General features: G+C 40.2%; 1 non-coding gene across 1 annotated transcript; it reads right to left on the bottom strand.

The window, feature by feature from the left end:
• Positions 1 to 412: 412 nt before the first annotated feature.
• On the bottom strand, positions 413 to 519 carry LOC122094553. The gene has a single exon (XR_006144868.1). It is a non-coding gene; the product is annotated as a small nucleolar RNA R71 (small nucleolar RNA).
• Positions 520 to 18,322: the final 17,803 nt, after the last annotated feature.

Here is an 18,322-nt window from a genome sequence, read left to right as displayed (position 1 = left end):
TTTGCTCTCTTTAAAACCCTTCAATATGGGAGACAAACAGCAAAACCCCCCACCTAAATCCCTAAAAGATAGGTTCTACCCCGCTAGAATAGCCCAACCTTCCTGCATAGTTCTACCACAAGCCCAGGGTAATAATTTTGAACTCAAATCTCAATACATCACTATGTTGCCCCACTTCAATGGGTTGACCACTGAGGATGCATACTTATTTCTAAGGGAATTTGAAGAAGTATGTGTTCTAATTAAGATCCAATAGCTTTCTGATGATGCTGTTAAGCTTAGGTTTATCACTTTTGTATTGAAAGACCAAGCTAAGAAGTGGTTGTTTGGGTTATCCAAAAACTCCATAACCTCATGGGAACAGTTCACAGTTGTCTTCCTTAAGAAGTTTTACCTAACTCATAAGACCAATAAGCTTAGAAGTGATATCCTTCAGTTTAGGCAAAAGCCTAGTGAGTCTTTTTCCAAACTTATGGAGAGATTCAAGGATCTACTCCAAGAATACCCTCACCATGGCCTAGACTTTTGGCATTTATGTCAAATAATTTATGAGGGTATTGATTACCCAACTAAACAAATGATAGAGTCTATATGTCTTGACGGATTCACATCCTTTGTAGATGAAGGAAAGGCATGGGAATTCTTACTTGACTTAGCTGACAAAACCCATGAGTGGGAATCAACCCAAGAGAGTGAAAGAACCATAGGAGGGAAGGGATATTTTGTGGATGGGCTAGTAGCCAAGGAAGCCCATTTGGATAGCCTAATCAAGAGGATTGAGGTTATTGTTCGTAGAGAGCCATCATCAGTTTATTTGGTTAAGATATGTGCTTCGTGCCAGTCCCCTGGACAAGTCATAGAAGAAAGCCCCAACACCTTTGAGGGCACTTCTAATGATAGTGTTAATACCTTATACCAAAATAATCCATATTAACACCTACAATCTAGGATGGAGAAATCACACAAATTTCTCATGGAATCAGAGCAACCAAGCAGGGCTTTCCAATTTTCATAATCAAAGTCAACCTGGACCCCAAAGGCCTCCCTTTGCATAATAATCTTTTTTCTAAAATACTTTTCTTAGGTCAAATGTAGGACCTCAGGCTAGTTTTCCTAGGGCCTTTCTCCTATCATCTTATCAGCAAACCCTTGGCTTTACTAACACTAGAGAGGCAAGTAGAATAAGTGACTTGAAAAAAAATATGGCCCTCCTCATGACAAGCCATCAAAATCTCATGAGAGAACTCACCCAAGTTGTCTTAATTATGCGTGAGAAGGAGAAAGGAACTTCACCCAGTCAACCAGAGCCTAAACCTTAGGCATCATCAACCTGTTAGTTCACAAACACCAACTAATGCACCACTGAATATGGTACAAGGTCAGACCCAACAAGGGCCCTCTAACCAATGTAATATTGTTTATGCCCTTAGGAGTGGTAGAGAGTACCAACATAGCGTTCCTAAATCTTTCCCATCTATTACTCTTGTTAACTCTCCTTCAGTTGAGGACACAAGTGTGCCTCTTGTTCCAGGTTCGTCTGATGAACCTAAAGATTCTTCTAAAACTAAAGATGATTTGGTTGAGGAAACCAAAAATGATTCTTCTGAAAAAGAGCAAATCCTTAACAGTCCTTATGTTCATCCTATCCCATTTTCTAATCGCTTGGTACACAAAAAGAAGACTGCTTCCATAGATTAAATTTTAGAAGTCTTCAAAAAAGTAGAAGTGAACATCCCTCTTTTTGATGCCATATCCCAGATCCCTGCATACGCAAAGGTACTGAAAGATTTGTGTACTCACAAACGTATCACTAGTGTATCCAAAAAGGCGTTCTTGGCAGGTAACATTAGTTCCATAATTACTCAGCCTATAGCAGCCAAGTATAAGGATCCAGGGAGCCCTACCATATCTTGTTTCATAGGCAACACCTTCATTGAGCATGCCTTACTTGACCTTAGCGCAAGTGTGAATCTTTTACCTTACCATGTGTACAAGCAACTAGGATTGGGAGAATTGAAAGCCACTGGAGCTACTCTTCAGTTGGCAGATAGGTCTGTTAAGATTCCTAAAGGGATGGTTGAGGATGTCTTACTAAAGGTGGGGGAATTTATTTTTCCTGTTGATTTCATTGTGTTAGATACCAAGCCCTTCTCAACCAAGGATGAGATCCCAATAATTTTAGGAAGACCATTCTTGGCTACTAGTAATCCATTAATCAATTGTCAGAATGGTTTCCTAAGATTATCTTTTGGTAACCAAACTATTGAGTTTAACATGTTTAGGATAGGCAAGCAACCACATATGGAAGAAGAGATCAATATGCTTAAGGATTTTCTAGATTTTTCTGATGATTTAGTTACCAACTTTGATATTGATTTTGATTCAGAATTCTAAGAGTGTATGGATGAGTTGGATGATGATAGTGAAAATTTATTTTCTAAAGTCTTAAGTCTTCACACACCTGTGGAGCCCTTAGGACCCCTTTCCAATTCCATTTTCAAACCTTCCATAGTTGAGCCCCTTAAGCTAGATTGTAAAGAGTTTCCATCTAATTTGAGGTATGCTTTCCTAGGGCTTGACCAGACTCTTCTTGCAATAATTTCTTCAAATTTGACTTCTAGTCAGGAAGAGGAGTTACTTAAAGTGTTAAAAGATAATAAGGAAGCCCTAGGTTGGACCATGGCTGATATCAAGGGTATAAGCCCTTCTATTGTGCAACATCATATACATCTTATGGAGGATTCCAAACCATCCACGGAACTCCAAAGAAGGGCTAACCCAGTGATGATAGAAGCCATTAAGAAAGAGATCCTAAAGTGCCTGGATCATGGAATAATTTATCTTATTTCTGATAGCCAATGGGTAAGCCCAGTTCACGTAGTGCCTAAGAAGTCTAGTGTCACTGTAGTTTCTAATGCCAATAATAAACTAATTCCAACCCGTGTCCAATTAGGGTGGAGAGTGTGCAAATACTACAGGAAACTTAATGTGGCAACCTGGAAGGCCACTTCCCATTGCCATTCATCGACCAGTTGTTAGAGAGGTTAGCTGGACATGAATACTATTGTTTTCTTGATGGATATTCTGGCTATAATCAGATCCCAATTGCTTTAGAGGACCAACATAAGACAAATTTTACATGCCCATATGGAACAATTTCTTACAGGTGTATGCCCTTTGGGCTTTGCAATGCCCCTGCTACGTTCCAATGATGCATGATGAGCATCTTTCTTGACATGGTCAAAATATTCTTAGAAGTATTTATGGATGACTTTTCAATTCATGGGAATTCCTATTCTGAATGTCTTCATCATCTTTCTCTAGTTTTGAAAAAGTGCATATCTAAGAATTTGGTTTTGAATTGGGAGAAATGCCATTTCGTAGTTAAATCTGGTATTGTTTTAGGCCATGTAATATCCAAGGAGCGAATTAAGGTAGATAGAGCCAAAGTGGATTTAATTGATAATTTACCACCTCCTTAATCTGTTAAGGATGTTCGGTCTTTTCTAGGGCATGCGGACTTCTACAGAAGGTTTATTAAGAATTTTAGTCAGTTAGCCCGACCTCTCACTTCATTACATGTCAAAGATCAAAATTTTGAGTTTTCTAAAGAGTGCCTAGAATCCTTCAAACAACTTAAGAAGGAGTTGACCAATGCACCCATTGTTCAACCACCTATTTGGACTGAAACTTTTGAACTGATGTGTGATGCTTCGGATTTTTCCATAGGAGCAGTTTTGGGTCAAAGGATTAATAAGTTGCCCACTGTCATTTATTATGCTAGTAGGACCTTAAATGATGCACAACTCAATTACACAACCACTAAAAAGGAAGTTTTAGCTGTTGTGTTTGCATTAGAAAAGTTTCGGTCTTACTTAGTTGGTTCACATGTGGTGGTGTATACTGATCATTCTTCTCTTAGATACCAAGTTCAGAAGAAGGATGCCAAAGTCCGTCTCATTATGTGGGTTATACTTTTGCAAGAGTTTAATTTAGAAATTAGGGATAAAAAAGGAGTTGAAAATCTAGTTGTAGACCATTTGTCCCGGCTTTCCAATTCCTTAACTGTCGATTCTCCAGTCAATGAGAACTTTCCAGATGAACAGTTATTTACAGTGTCTAGTGAACCATGATTTGCTGACATTGTCAACTTTTTAGTTTCAGGTGTGACTCTGGATCACTGGTCCACCCAAGATAAGTATAGGTTTCATTCCCAAATCAAGCACTTTTTTTGGGATGATCCTTATTTGTTTAAGATATGTCCAGATCAGATTATCCGACGATGTGTTCTTAATCATGAGCAACATTCTATTCTCTCTTTTTGCTATGATTATACATGTGGTGGACACTTTGGACCTAGGAAGACTGTTGCAAAGGTTGTCCAATGTGGATTTTATTAGCCCACTCTTTTTAGAGATGCTTTTGATTTTTGCAAGGCTTGTCCCGCCTGCCAGTCTTTTGGCCGTATCAATAAGAGGAACATGATGCCCCTCAACCCTATTTTGGTAGTTGAGATCTTTGATGTATGGGGCATCGATTTTATGGGACCATTCCCTAATTCTTTTGAGAATTTGTACATACTTTTGGCCGTTGATTATTTTTCTAAATGGATAGAGGCCATACCTTGTAAATCTAATGACCACAAAGTGGTGGTCCAATTTCTCAAAGAGAATATTTTTTCCCGCTTTGGTGCACCATGTGCAATAATTAGTGATAAGGGTACTCATTTTTGTAATCGGCATTTTGAGACATTAATGAAAAAGTATGGGATCACCCATAAGTTATCTGTCCCTTATCACCCCCAAACTAGTGGCCAAGATGATTGTACGCAAGTTTGAAGAAGAGAGAGAGAAAACTGTTAATCCTAACCGTAAGGATTGGTCCCTTGGGCTCATTGATGCCTTGTGGGCCCATCGGATTGCATTCAAGACTGACTTTGGCCAGTCTCCCTACCATTTGGTGTATGGAAAAGCTTTTCAGTTACTAGTTGAGTTGGAGCATAAGGCCTTTTGGGCCATCAAGAAGCTCAACTTTGATTTGTCTGATGCAGGAATTCATCGTAGGCTCCAACTATCTGAGTTGGAGGTACTTAGGAATGATGCCTATAAAAGTTCTAGGATTTACAAGGAAAAGACCAAAACTTTCTATGATAAGCACATTCTGCATAAATCTTTTACAATTGGTGATAAGGTTATTGTACAACTCTCGATTGCATCTTTTCCCTGGTAAGCTTAGATCCTGATGGGATGGCCCATTTATTGTCCATAATGTATATCCCCATGGGGTTGTGGAGATTTTAAATCCAGGAACAGGGTAATTTCGAAGGTTAATGGTCAGCGTTGAAACCGTTCCTCGAGTTTCCTACTACTGGTAGTGAAGAGGTCATAGATCTCCATGAACCTCTTTATATTGATGATTAAATTTTAATCAGGTATGACCTCCTTGCATTGTCTTCATTTTTAATTCTTTCTATGCATTGAGGACATTGCATGACTTAAGTGTGGGGAAGGGAAACCAGTTTTTTTCTTTTTCCACTTTGTTTTGTTTGTTTTTCTTATTATTTTTGAGCTTGCTAAGGATAAAGTCCTACTTTGGCTTTTGGCTAATGATCATACCATTCTGTTGCTTAATGTATGAAAATAAAAGTTTTGATTAAGGTACCCATTCTGAACGTATAAAAACCCTGCTGAGAAGAAAGAAACAAGCTTGTGTCTTGAGATGAGACTTTCTTTTGAAAAATAAGAGACTCCTGTTTTATGGTGTTGGACCATATGTAAGTCTGTGGATTCCTTGTACTTTTGATTTGGAGTTGAGACCTTCTTTTTAATTTAGCATGAGTTGACATATGCACAATTTTAAATGAAATGTGAAATATAGTATAAAGAATATTAAGAGTTGATACCCTTGGAACTAGACAGGTCATTGTGCCTCAGGAAGCATATTCCTTGATCAAAATTCCTTAGGAGGAAATTCCACTGTCTTTGTGGGCATATGCAAAAAGCGAAACTACATAGTAACTTGGGTGTCTGGTGTTTGCTCCACCATGTCATTCAGGCCAAAAGTAGTGGAGTAGAATAGAGTTTATTAAGCAAAACAAGGAGAAAAAAAATGTGCAAATGTCATTAATGCTTGGTAATATGTTTTGGTAAAAAACACTCCAACGCCTTAGTCATTGGTTCCCTATTTCTTCACAAGTGGTTTTACCTTAAGATAAGGATGTTTTGGAAGAGACGAGGTGAGTTCCAAATTAAGAAATATGCTAGTTCTTGAAATTGATAAAGGGTAATAAAAGTTTAAGTGTGGGGGTCCCTTGTAAGAGAAATTATCTTTGCTCCGGATCGGTATGGGCCTTACCTTTAGCCAAAGTTGGGATTTTTTTATTCTGAATTTTAGGTGTATATTCACTGCAAACACCCATGAGACACAACTTGTCCACTAGGGGTGACCTAGGGGTTTAAAGGCTTGTTGTACATGCTAAGTGCAACCGTGATTCCTACAAAAGTGAGTTAGGATTTTTGTTTTTGCTCGAGGGCTAGCAAAGTCTAAGTGTGGATTCGGATGAGCACATTTATGTGTGAAATCTAGGGTAGTAAAATATGCATTTTACATTTTTAGAATAGAGCTACCTTGGGTTTTACTCTCTTTTTGTAGGCTTTATATTTTCAAGACCTTAAGGACTATCGGACGCTATATCTCAAATTTTACATGTAAAGAGGTCCTATTTCTTTTCATGATTGTGAAGATAATGAAATTCCGAGCAAGATGGATGTGTTCAATTAAAGGTACACATTCATTTGGTCAACTGTACAAGTAATTATTCTTTTCAGGCCAGAAAAAGAATAATGGATTAGAATTGAACCGAGATGCAGAACCAGCCCATCTGCAGTTGTCCCAAGGGTACAAAGAATATTCTAAATGTCAACAAGGATCGATGGACCACATCCTTAAGTGATTGAAGATTCATTTTGGTAACAACAACTACCTAACATAGTTGGTGAGTTGTGGTGTGCAAAATCCCTTGCTTATTAGGAGGTCTCAAGTTCGAACCTCTTAGCTACCATTTTGTTGAGGTTTTTATTTTAGAATATTTTCTCTCTCCTACTCATCACTCAAAGAAGGTCAGCCAAAGGGTTTCTTACGCAAGAGGAGAGAGAAATAAAGAAATAAAGAGAAAAATAGAAAAAGGGAGAAAAATAGGAAAGGAAAAAAAAGGAAAAAAATAATTAAAAAAAATCGTCCACGATGCTACCCACGTTTGAAGAAGAGAGAGAAAAAAATAAAAAAAGAAGAAAAAAGGAAGCAAAATCATTGGAGATTCCCTACTTCCTACAATTCTCGATACCATTTTACAAATACTTCTTGAACTTTACTCAAACTTGTTCTTCTTTGTTACAGCAAGCCCCTTTATATAGGGATATTACACGGAGTACTATTACAATATGGATCCCAAACAAGTGGGCCATAAGGCACAAAACACAAGAAGATAATTATTACACAAGTGGGCCACAAGGCATGAAAAACAAGAAGACAACTATTACACACAGTACAACGACACAGTATAATGACAAAACATAAAGGGATCATATAGCCCTATTCGTCGTCAGAGCTGTCAGTACTGTTGGCTGGATAAAAAGTAGCATGATCAATAAGCCAGTCATTGTGCACATCGAGGAGGCACTCTATTCGAGGATCAGTGAGATGACCGGTCTGGTGGAGATCCCAAGCCTTATCAAAACGGACAAGAAGAGGAGCCGGGACTTGTTGTGGCAAAGTGTCATTGGCCTGACACATTGTAGCAAGAAATAGTCTCCATTCTGCTTGATGGCTAAGATGGGTGTGGTATAGATCGTATGGTTTGAGTCCATAGATATGGAAATCAGACGCATATTGAATGTGATGGCAGAGTTAGTGATGTTGGTTAAAGGTCTGGTGAATAATAGGGGGTCGATGAAAGAGAATTATGATTTGGGGAATATCCGGATATGGTTCATCAGTGGAGGGGAGATATCCAGATACTAGATCAAGCCAATGATCTAAGGGAGCAAATAGTTGAAGAAACTGTAGGACAGGATTGTTGGGTTGGTGGTGCATAGGAGCAGTCCATCGGACAAAGAACCAATAAAGGGTGAGAAGGGGAAAACTAAGAGCGATGGTGTGAGTGGAACAGAGGTGCCAGAAGATGCACTTATAGATGAGGGGGAAGTCTGAGATTTCAGCAGGAGAGGTAAAGGTAAACATGGTTAAAAAAGGATAGTCAGGATGAAAACAGAGTCCTGAGATGGGGAGTCCGTGCCGTTGAAGAGATACTTCGAGGAGTTGGAGAGCTGTAGATTTGCTATAAGAAAGGATTGTTCATAAGGTGAGGTCTTGGAGGATTTCTGGTGGAAGGGTTGGAGGTAGGGAGCAACAAAGGTTGTGGCTAGAGGGTGGTTACTGGGAGGTTGAGGCACCAGAAGTTATGGGAAAAAGTAAGGGTATGATGGCAAAGTTTGAGGTAGGTCAGGAGAGGAAGTCTGCCAATACATTTTCTTGTCCATTAATGTGTTTAACATCAAAAGACCATTGGAAGAACCACTGAGCCCATCAGAGAAGTTGTGCATGAGGGAGAAGCTTCTGTCGAAATTCAAGCATTCGTGGGAAGCTGGACATGTCGAGTTCAATAAGGAACTAATGGCCAATTAGATGAAATTTGAATTTTTCTATGCCGCGCTTGACTGCTAGAATTTCTTTGAAGGTAGAATGATAAGAAGCTTCAGAAGGCTTGAAAGATCCACTTTTATATCCACAAACAGTTCGTGTAGTGGTGGAAGGCTGTTCTTCAAGAAGGACTGCACCCCAGTGAGTATCACTGGCATCTGTTTGTAAAATTCATTTTCTAGTGGATGGAATCTGGAGAGTGGGGAGATTCTCGGAGAGTTTCTTTAAAGGTTGTATAGCTAATGTATGAACAGCAGACCATGGAGGAGATTTTTTATGCAAAAGCTGGTGCAGTAGAGAAGTATGGATGATTTGTTGTGGAAGAAACTCTGTCATATAATTGACGATCCCAAGAAATTTTTGAACTTGATTTTTGGTGAGAGGTCCATCTGGAAATAACTGTAATGAGGTTGCAATATGTGGTTGCAGATGATATTGTCCTTTAGAGATGGTAACACCGAGAAAATCAATAGAAGGGACGCCAATTTGCATCTTCTTGGGAGAGAGCATTAGACCATATTTCTGAACAATATAATGGAATTTTTGGAGAAGCAAAAGATGATCAGTCGCATCCTTAGAGAAGAGGAGAATATCATCAATATATATAAGTACATGGTCTTGGATGGGAGCAAAGATCTTCATCATAGCTCTATGGAAGATAGATGGTGCTGTTTTGAGACCAAAAGGCATGACTGTCTTGCATATGATATCCTGGAATGAAAAAGGCTGTCTTTGGTCTGTCTTCCGGGATAATTCCAAGTTGCCAGAAACCTGCTTTGAGGTCAAATTTGGAAAACACAATAGCATGGGCTAACTGAAGAAGCAAAGCCGGACGTGTTGGGAGAGGAAATTTTTCATCAGCCAAAAAGGAATTTAAAGGCCGAAATTAATCAGCATTCTCAATTTGCCACGAATTTGTTCTATTCGTTTCTTAACATAAAATTCCTAGCATGCCCATGGAGAGAAAGTTGGTTCCAGAAGTCCTTGGGACTGGAGTTGTTGAATCTCTTGAATAGCCAGGGATAGATGCTCTGGATTGAGGCCTGGATGGCTGGCTTTTGTCAGATTGACATCTTCATTTTTCTTAAAAGGAAGTGTGATGAAGAAGTCAGGGTTCTGCCATAAGGGATGAGAACACTTGTTAAGAAAATCCGAATGAGATTCGGTGCAAGATATGGAGAGGATATGTGCTTTAATTTCTTCAAACATAGAAGGACCTGCAAAAAAGAGGTTAGAAATAGGGGACCAAGGGAGAAGCTATTGTTTATAGATAAGACCTTGGGGAGTCCATCGGAGAGGAAGATGGCTAAGAACATCGAAACCTATAATGAGGTCTTTTCCGGGAAAATGGGTTCCTAAGACTGTATGGGTAACAGATAAGGTGGGAAGAAGTTGGATTTTTATAGGTTGACGAGACACGAGGGTGATGTGGAAGATTTCACCATTGGCTACAAGAAAAGGCAAGGGTGGATCTTGATTTTTCCAAAAAGTCTTAGGAAGAACCTTTGGATTCAAGATTGTTGTAGTAGCTCCTGTGTCTAGAAAAGCAATAAGGTTTATAGGTTTGGCATAAGGTTCAGGAAGTATTTGGACTGAAACATGAGGAAGGGAAATTGAATGGCTTTGGAGGAGAGGGGGTTGGACATTGGGTTTGGTAGGAGAAAGGAAAGGTATCACCTGATAGAGGGGATCAAATTCCTCGGACTCAGAAAGAAAAGACTCTGGGTCTGAGTCTGTGTTAGGGAAATCAATTGCAAATAGAGAAAGGTTTGTAGGGGCCTCATCAAGAGAATATAAAGACTCAAGGTCAGCATCCTAAAGGTCTTCATAATGAAGAAAGGACAGAATGTGCAGGACCTTTTCTTTCTTTCGAGACAAGGGACAATTCTTGGCAAAATGGCCATCTTTTCCACAGACATAACAAGCAGAGGACTTGTTTTTTCCTCGATATTGCTTTTTTCTGAGAAATCTCCATTTTTTCTTTGAAGAATGAAAGGAGAACTTCTTTTTGGGTCGGGGCTTCCATTTCTGAGAGAAAGGGGGAAACCATCGGTGATGAGAAGTTTTCTTGGTAGCACAGTCACAAGATTTGTCACCTTTGCACTTGATTTTGAGATAAGAAGTATCACAAGCAAAGGAGACTTTATCAGAACGATCTTGCAAGGGTAGTGAGAGCATAACTATATAAAGAACCAATAGTAAATGAAGCTAATGGAATATTCTGGTTCTTTAAAAATTGCTGTGTATCTGAGCCAAGAGGCTCTGGAAGAGAGTTCAAGAATAATTGCTTTAAGTTTTCATCATCAATACCACCGATCTTATGGAAACGGTCAGCTATTATGGAGAAATGTTTGTCAAGATCTGATCGAAAAAGAGAACAACACTTCATCTAGAGAAATTCATCACGGGCCTTTGATAGATCATTTGATACGGGTCCAAGAAACTCTTGATAGAGAGTGGTAACAAACTGGCTTTCAGTGAGCTATACTAGTTGTAGCTGTCAGTAAGGACCAAGAGCCAAATACCATTTCCTGAGTTTTCCTTGGAGTCTTGCAACAAACTTGGACAAGATAGTGACCGTTGATGCTCCTTTATGAAGTAGTTTAGCATTAATCCATGCATGAAAATCAGCAATTCGAGACGCCCATTTGGAAACAGGAATATCATCCAGGTTAAAAAATTGCATGGGGTCCTGGTTTTGATATGGAGTAAAAGGTGTAGGAGGGACAGGGGGCCGTCTAGGTGTCTCTTTAAGATTCTAAATTTTAGGATCATCATCCATTTCAGAAACATGAGGTGCAGCAGGTTGGGGTCCTTCTTTCATAAAAGAAGGAAGGGGGTCTAGGATTGTAAGGTTTGTAAGAAACTCAGATAGAGTGTTTTCTGGAGGGGAAATTATGGTATTAATGGATTTAGGAGGAGGTGTAGACATAAGGATTGAGGATGGAGGAACTGGTGGAGTTGTCCTAAGGGGGTCAGGAGGTGGAGGTGCAGGGTATGAGACTGACATAGTATAAGGGCTAAATGGAGGAGGTGTTGGTAGGGCATCTGCCAATTCATCTTCATAGTCACTAAGATCCATAAGTGCAGCAGTGGATGTCCAAGCTGGTGGTAATCTACTGTGAGCACGACCTCTGGCTGCTCGTATTCGTTTAGGAAGAGCACGTTGTTGACGTTGAAGTTCTTTTAATTCTTCAGTAGGAAAAGTCCTGGAAGAAGATACAACAGGTGGTGCAGGAGAGACATACATAGTAAAAGGATCTTATGGAACAAAGCTGGGGACTATTATTGGAAGTGGTTGTTGTTGCCGATGAGAAGAGGCAAAAGAGGGAGCACGTGGTTGTTGTTGTTGCATTTGATGAAGTTGGGCTTCAAGGTACCAGAGGTGCTTCTCTTTTTGGCCAATAAGGGCAAAACCTGTACTGGTATCAGCAACACTAGAAGTAATTCCAACAAGTTCAAGGTGGACCTGATTAATTTCTCTTCGGAGGGATTGAAGAAGATGATCATGATGGGACAAAGTACCATAAGTTTGTTGGGTTTGGACCAGGATACGCTCAAGTTACTGGTTTTGGACAGTAGCATTTTCTGCCTGCCAATTCAAAGCTGCTTCAGAAGGAGAAATGGGTTCAGAACATCCTATAGATTGAACTGATGGTTTAACTTTTCAGATTTGTCGAATACTATGAACATCTGAACCAGAATCATGGAGTCCAGGAAAAGGTTTAAGGGGAGAAGAAGAGGAAGAGCCTGGAGTATACATACAACAGGGAGGAATGAGTGGAGGAGGCATAGTAGGTTTCAGAGGAGGTTTGCAAGAAGAAAGGGAAGGCTTAGAAGAAATCTTGGGGGTACCATACTTGACAAAGAAAGGGTACTTTGATTTGGTACTGAGGGGTCCAACAGAAGGATCACCTACCTCATATCGTTCGTATAACTGGTGTTGAATAGACTTTCGTCTAGAAGAACGACGAGAGGAGGGGAAGTCATCTTCAGAGTCTTGTAGACAATCATCACAGTCACACAGGTCAAAATATTTATGACCAGTAACTAGATCCTGGAAGAAGTAAATCGGATTACCCTGAGAATCAAAAGATTTGATAGGGATTTGTTCTTGGATCATACCAAAAGAAGATGGAAAGGGAGAAGGACGGGGCTAAGGAGCAGGAAAACGGATATCTACCTCACCATTAGGATGAGTAATATATTTGGGATTTGTAGAATGAACTAGTTCAGGAGGGGTTTGTGGCTAAGAGGCTGAGACTTGTTGTTCATTACAATGGACTCTAACCAAGTCCCTTGCTGTACATATGTTCCCTGACAAATATCCAGAGATGATCTTCTTTGTCTCCTTCCCTCTTCTTGGGTTATAGCCTATGAACAACAAGTCTCAGCCTCTCAGCCACAAACCCCTCCTGAACCAATTTAGTCTACAAATCCCGAATATATTACTCATCCTAATGGTGAGGTAGAAATCCGTTTTCTTGCTCCTCAGCCCCGTCCTTCTTCCTTTCCATCTTCTTTTGGTATGATCCAAGAACAAATCCCTATCAAATCTTTTGATTCTCAGGGTAATCCGATTTATTTCTTCCAGGATCCAGTTACTGGTCATAAATATTTTGACCTGTGTGACTGTAATGATTGTCTACAAGACTCTGAAGATGACTCATCAACAAGATAAAAAAAATTTCTTTTTTTTTTTAGAAGCTAAAATATTTAGCTTCCCTCCCCCATTCTCTATATAATAGAATTAACACAAGGGGAGGATGCACTTCATTCTTCTTCTAGGGTTTTTTTTAGTTGCTCTATCTCTTTCTCTAATTTTCTCTTTCTCTAGCTCTAGTTCTAGGTTTATGCTTTAAACACTTTTGTAAGTTCTTTTTATTCAATTAATGCAAGCACTTTTTTTTTATTCAGTCTTTTATTTTTATTGTGTGAACAATTGAAGTTGTAATTTTCAAGTTCTGGTTCTAGGCTTAGTTCTAGGTGACAAGAACAAGCTATGAAGCATGTCTTTCAAGTTCAATTTTTTTCTTCAGATTTGTTTTCTCTAGTATTAGAATTTTTATATTTGTTTTATTCCAGATCTGGTTTTTAGTACTGGTAGTATCTCAAATCGATCAAGTTTTTAGTTCAATGGTTGAAGTTCAAGTAAGTAGGCTCCTTCAGTAGTCTTCTCTCCCCCCTCTCATTCCCTCTTCTGACTACCCTTTCTTTCTTAATTTAGGATTTTAATTTCAGTCGTTACATTATTGCTATCCCTTTCCCCCAAGGTTCATAGCTAGTGTATGTGTTGGTTTTGCCCCTCCTAGCCATAGAACCATCATTTTATTGTTTTTATTTTAATTGGCTCCCTTTCCCTAAAGCCATGTAGAGTAACCCTTGTAAGAGTGACTCTCTGGTCAAGTAGGAAAGCTCATATTATGATCCTCGGGCTAAGTAGAGAAACCTACTTGTGAGTCTCTCTCTAGCTTTATCCCCTTTCTTTTACTTTATTTTTATTTCAGTATTTTTTTCCTTTATTGTTTTTTTTTTTAATTGCGTGGGTTGTTTATTTTCAGTTATTTATTTATTTAATTTTAATTACATGGCTTGTGTCTTTAAATTCTTAGATGACGAATTGTTAGGATGTTATTTTAGATACATATGTTTAGGACGGTAATTAGAATTAGATCACAACCATTAATCAGTTCACTTTCGCATTATTAAAAGAAATAAAAAATAAAGTGGCTGCTCTCCCTGTGTTCGACCCCTAGCTACACTAATCCGTATGCTTGCGGTTACATTTTAAATCCTAACAATATGCTATGCCAAAATTGGACCGTCGGATTGCCCGTTATCTTCCCTGGAAAATCATATTTTTTCCACGCGCATGTCGCGCACACCCACCATCCAGCCAGCCATCAAATCCAACTAAGCTTGCTAGCTAGCCAGCCAGCCAGCCAGCCAAGCCTAGCCTAGCCTGCGTGCCCCTGCCACATGTTGTGCTTCTCCACAACATAGTCTGCACACCCCCACTGCCTACTGCATGCCACCGGCGCACAGCACGCTCCCACCGCACGTTGCATACCCCTACCACACAGTATGCGTGCCCTTGCTCCATGGCCGCACACACCTTACCTACTCCGTGCGCATGTTACCCACACACCCATGCATGCATGTGCTCGCTGCCCATGCCCGTACCACCTTAGCCATAACTCTTGCGTCATCCGTCGCAAACCTGTGACATCACCCACACAGCCTGCCTAAAATAACCATACCTCGGGCACTTCGGCCTAGTCCTGTGCGCCGTCTTCAATGACTGGGATTGGTGTTTCTCTCTCCCCCTGCTTTTCCAAAAACCACCTTTTTTTGGCTAAAATTCTCTCTCCTCTCGTATTTCCAAAAATTACCTTTTTCGGCTAAAATTTCTCTCTCCTCCTGCTATTCTGATCACCTTTTTTTGGCAAAAATTTCTCTCTCCTCCCACTTTTCTAAAAATTGCCTTTTTTGGATAAAATTTCTCTCTCCTCTTGCTTTTCTAAAAACTGCCTTTTTCTGCTAAATCTTCTCTCTCCTCCTATTTTTTCAAAAATCGCATTTTACCCACTGGACAAAAGTCCTCCCCAACCATTTTTGCCATCAACTCCCCCCCTCTACCTATTGGACAAATATCCTATCCCCTCAATTTAGGTAAGGGCTCCCCTTTCATCCATTGGATAAAGGGATTCCCCCTCTCCTATTTGGCCAAAAAAACTATAAATACCCCCCTCAAACCTTAGAAAAAACAGACCAACACATCAGAATCCCCCTTTACTCTTTCATAGTGAAATTTTCCTCCCCTCCCCCTCTTGATTTTCTTCTTATCTTTGGAGCGCTCTTCGTTAAGATCTAAAAACTCTTTCAGATCTTCAAAGTGTTCTTTGAGATCTCGAAGATCTTCAATCCAAATTCTTAGTTTGATCCAGTTTTTAGCCAAAAATAGTATATTCTTGAGCCACCTCCCTTGAGTGTTCTTGAGCGTTCTTAAGTGTCATGAAATAGAAACCCCCCTTATTTTTGAGGTTCTTTGGGTCTACGAATAGATCTTTGTTAAGATCTGAAACTCTATTAAGATCTTCAAAGTGTTCTTCAAGACTTTGGAGTTCTTCAATCCATTTTTAGGTCATCCCATTTCTTTTTAGAAATAGTCATTCCTAGTTGAACCCCTGGACGAGTGTCCCGAGAATCTTTCCAGAAATAGCTATAGCGAAAGCTCTGCCAAAGCACCACCTCAGCCTAGCCCTCCCTTAGCCTATCCCCAGCAGAAGCTTTGTTAGAGTGCCACCTCATCCTAAATCCAGAAATAGCCTTCCCTAGCCGAAGCTCTATCGGAGTGCCACCTCATCCCAAACCCGAAAATAACCTTCCCTAGCCAAAGCTCTGTCCGAATCCAAATCCAAAAGTGATCGTTCCTAATCAGAACTCTGTCTGAATAGGTTGGAGGTCAAGACCATCTTCCCCTGAGCCAGGAGAACATGAAAGATAGTCTGAACCGGTATTAGTCAGAAGCCCACCCCTCTTGACCCAAAACAGGGGTTAAGTTCAGGTATAGTTTCTCAACCAACTTGTCATAATATAAACTTTATATATGCCTTGTTTTAAGTGTATATAGTAGTTTGAATTCAATTAATGTATATATGGGTGATAACTTAGCCATACATGTGGAATAGTAATAATTGTGGAAAATGTTCATTCTCAAGCATTTAGCAAGAAGACCAGTTGAACTGAGCAAATTGGGTGGGTGCTTAACACCTTCCCAACTTTGTAACCTGACACTTACCCTAAATTTTTAGACCAGACCAAATTTCGGGCCCTTTTCTCAGGAATCGAGCCCACCGCTAGGTCCTAGGCCCATAACCCTAGGAGGTGGCACTAAATCCCATTTACATGATCCCGATCCCCGAATTGGACCATCATCAAAACCCCCGTCTCATATGATGAATTTTACACTCTTATGAAATAGGCCTCCACGTATCTCCAAGTGACGATACAGCGGTACGGGGCCCATAATCAAAGTATACCACAACATGAACCCCTCCCCTCACACGAAAGTGAAGAAAGAGATAGGAAAGAGGACGGGGGAGGCATAGTCCATTTCTTTGGCCGCTACCCTCATAGTGGCGACTCTTCTGGGGATAAATGTCAAGCTTTCGATACTAGATGCTACCTTTAAATGCAAGAACATTTTCCACAACATTTGTTTTAAAACATGATTGGTTAACCCCATGTTTGTAATTGTATTCACTAACTGCATCATGCATCGTACTCGAAGTGAAACCATTTAGCGAGAGACTCCTTGTCATGCCAGCACCCTCGAGGAGGTCAGTGCATGTCATAGAGAGTGCTCTGAGAGAAAATGATACCCGCTTCCTATACAAGAATGAAAGGTATCGTTAAATGGTGAGGATGTTGTATTTGTGCCAGCACCCTCGGGGAGGCCCGTGCACTTTATAACATTCTAAGATCGAATGAGTCATCAAATGACAAGGATGTCCATATTTGTGCCAGCACCCTAGGGGAGGTCTGAGCACTTTACAACATTCTGAGATCGAATGATGGTTACCCTACATTACACTTTTGCACACAATCACTCATAGTTCCACCACCTCATGGCCAATTGCTTAACCTCGTGTGTAGTCACGAGTAATGGGCAAGGAAGTCACCCCTTGATCTCGTACCTATGGGTATATCAAAAGGATCACGTACCTTGCGTATATAGATCTTGTCAAGGAAGCCTTGTCAGTCCTATTGCACCCACTGTATGCTCGCATCATGTAGAAAATAAATGAAGAAGCTAGGAGCGCCACAAGCTAACTATAGGACTTGTTTGTAGTCTTGAAGAGGAATGTTCCTATATTATACTCCTGGCATAAAAAAAATACTTTCCTTAGTGGGTTTCGGATAAAAGGTGTCACTCCTCCTTAAGAAGAATGTCCAGATACGTGACTCAGGGGCAATCCCATCGCAGTCACGTCAAGTCCTGAGAAGTCTCGAGAAAAATCAGGAGGAAGAACACCTAGTGGGAAAAGAGCAAGGAAAGTATAACTTTATTACATGCAATGTCTTATAGGAATATTCTCAGCAAGCCATTTGTATGAACTTTCTGCTTATAACATTGGGTGGACCAAGGGAATCAAACCCTATCCACCCCTACCATTTAGTGGACTAACCTTGGTTGAATTGATGTTTGTTAATTTAGTGAATGTATGAAAAAGGGGTTGGGAATTCAAGAATCCTAAAATAAACCACTTTTGGTTCAGGCACAATTCCACACGTCAAGTATTCTCTGTGGTCCCTTTGGACGCATCAGGGTAATTGATTGACTCGCCTAAGTCCAGAATCACCTCCGTCATCTCTTCGAGATTGTCTACTATCAGGTGATTATAGCCCAGTAAGCATGGATCCACCCAACATGGAAACAACTGAACAAGCCTGGGTCCATCCTGTGGAGACCTTGCAGACAAAAATGGCTGAAGTCAAGAGAGAGATAGCTCAGATATTGCATACACTTCAAAACCCTCCCAGAGCTAATCCCAGGAATGAGCCGGCACCAGCTACGGGAGATGTGGAAAAAAATGGAGCTACAGGTCACCATGGGAATTCT

The sequence above is a fragment of the Macadamia integrifolia genome, chromosome 11 (assembly GCF_013358625.1).
Source record: "Macadamia integrifolia cultivar HAES 741 chromosome 11, SCU_Mint_v3, whole genome shotgun sequence".
Classification (NCBI taxonomy): domain Eukaryota; kingdom Viridiplantae; phylum Streptophyta; class Magnoliopsida; order Proteales; family Proteaceae; genus Macadamia; species Macadamia integrifolia.
This window is presented reverse-complemented; position numbering and strand designations above follow the sequence as displayed.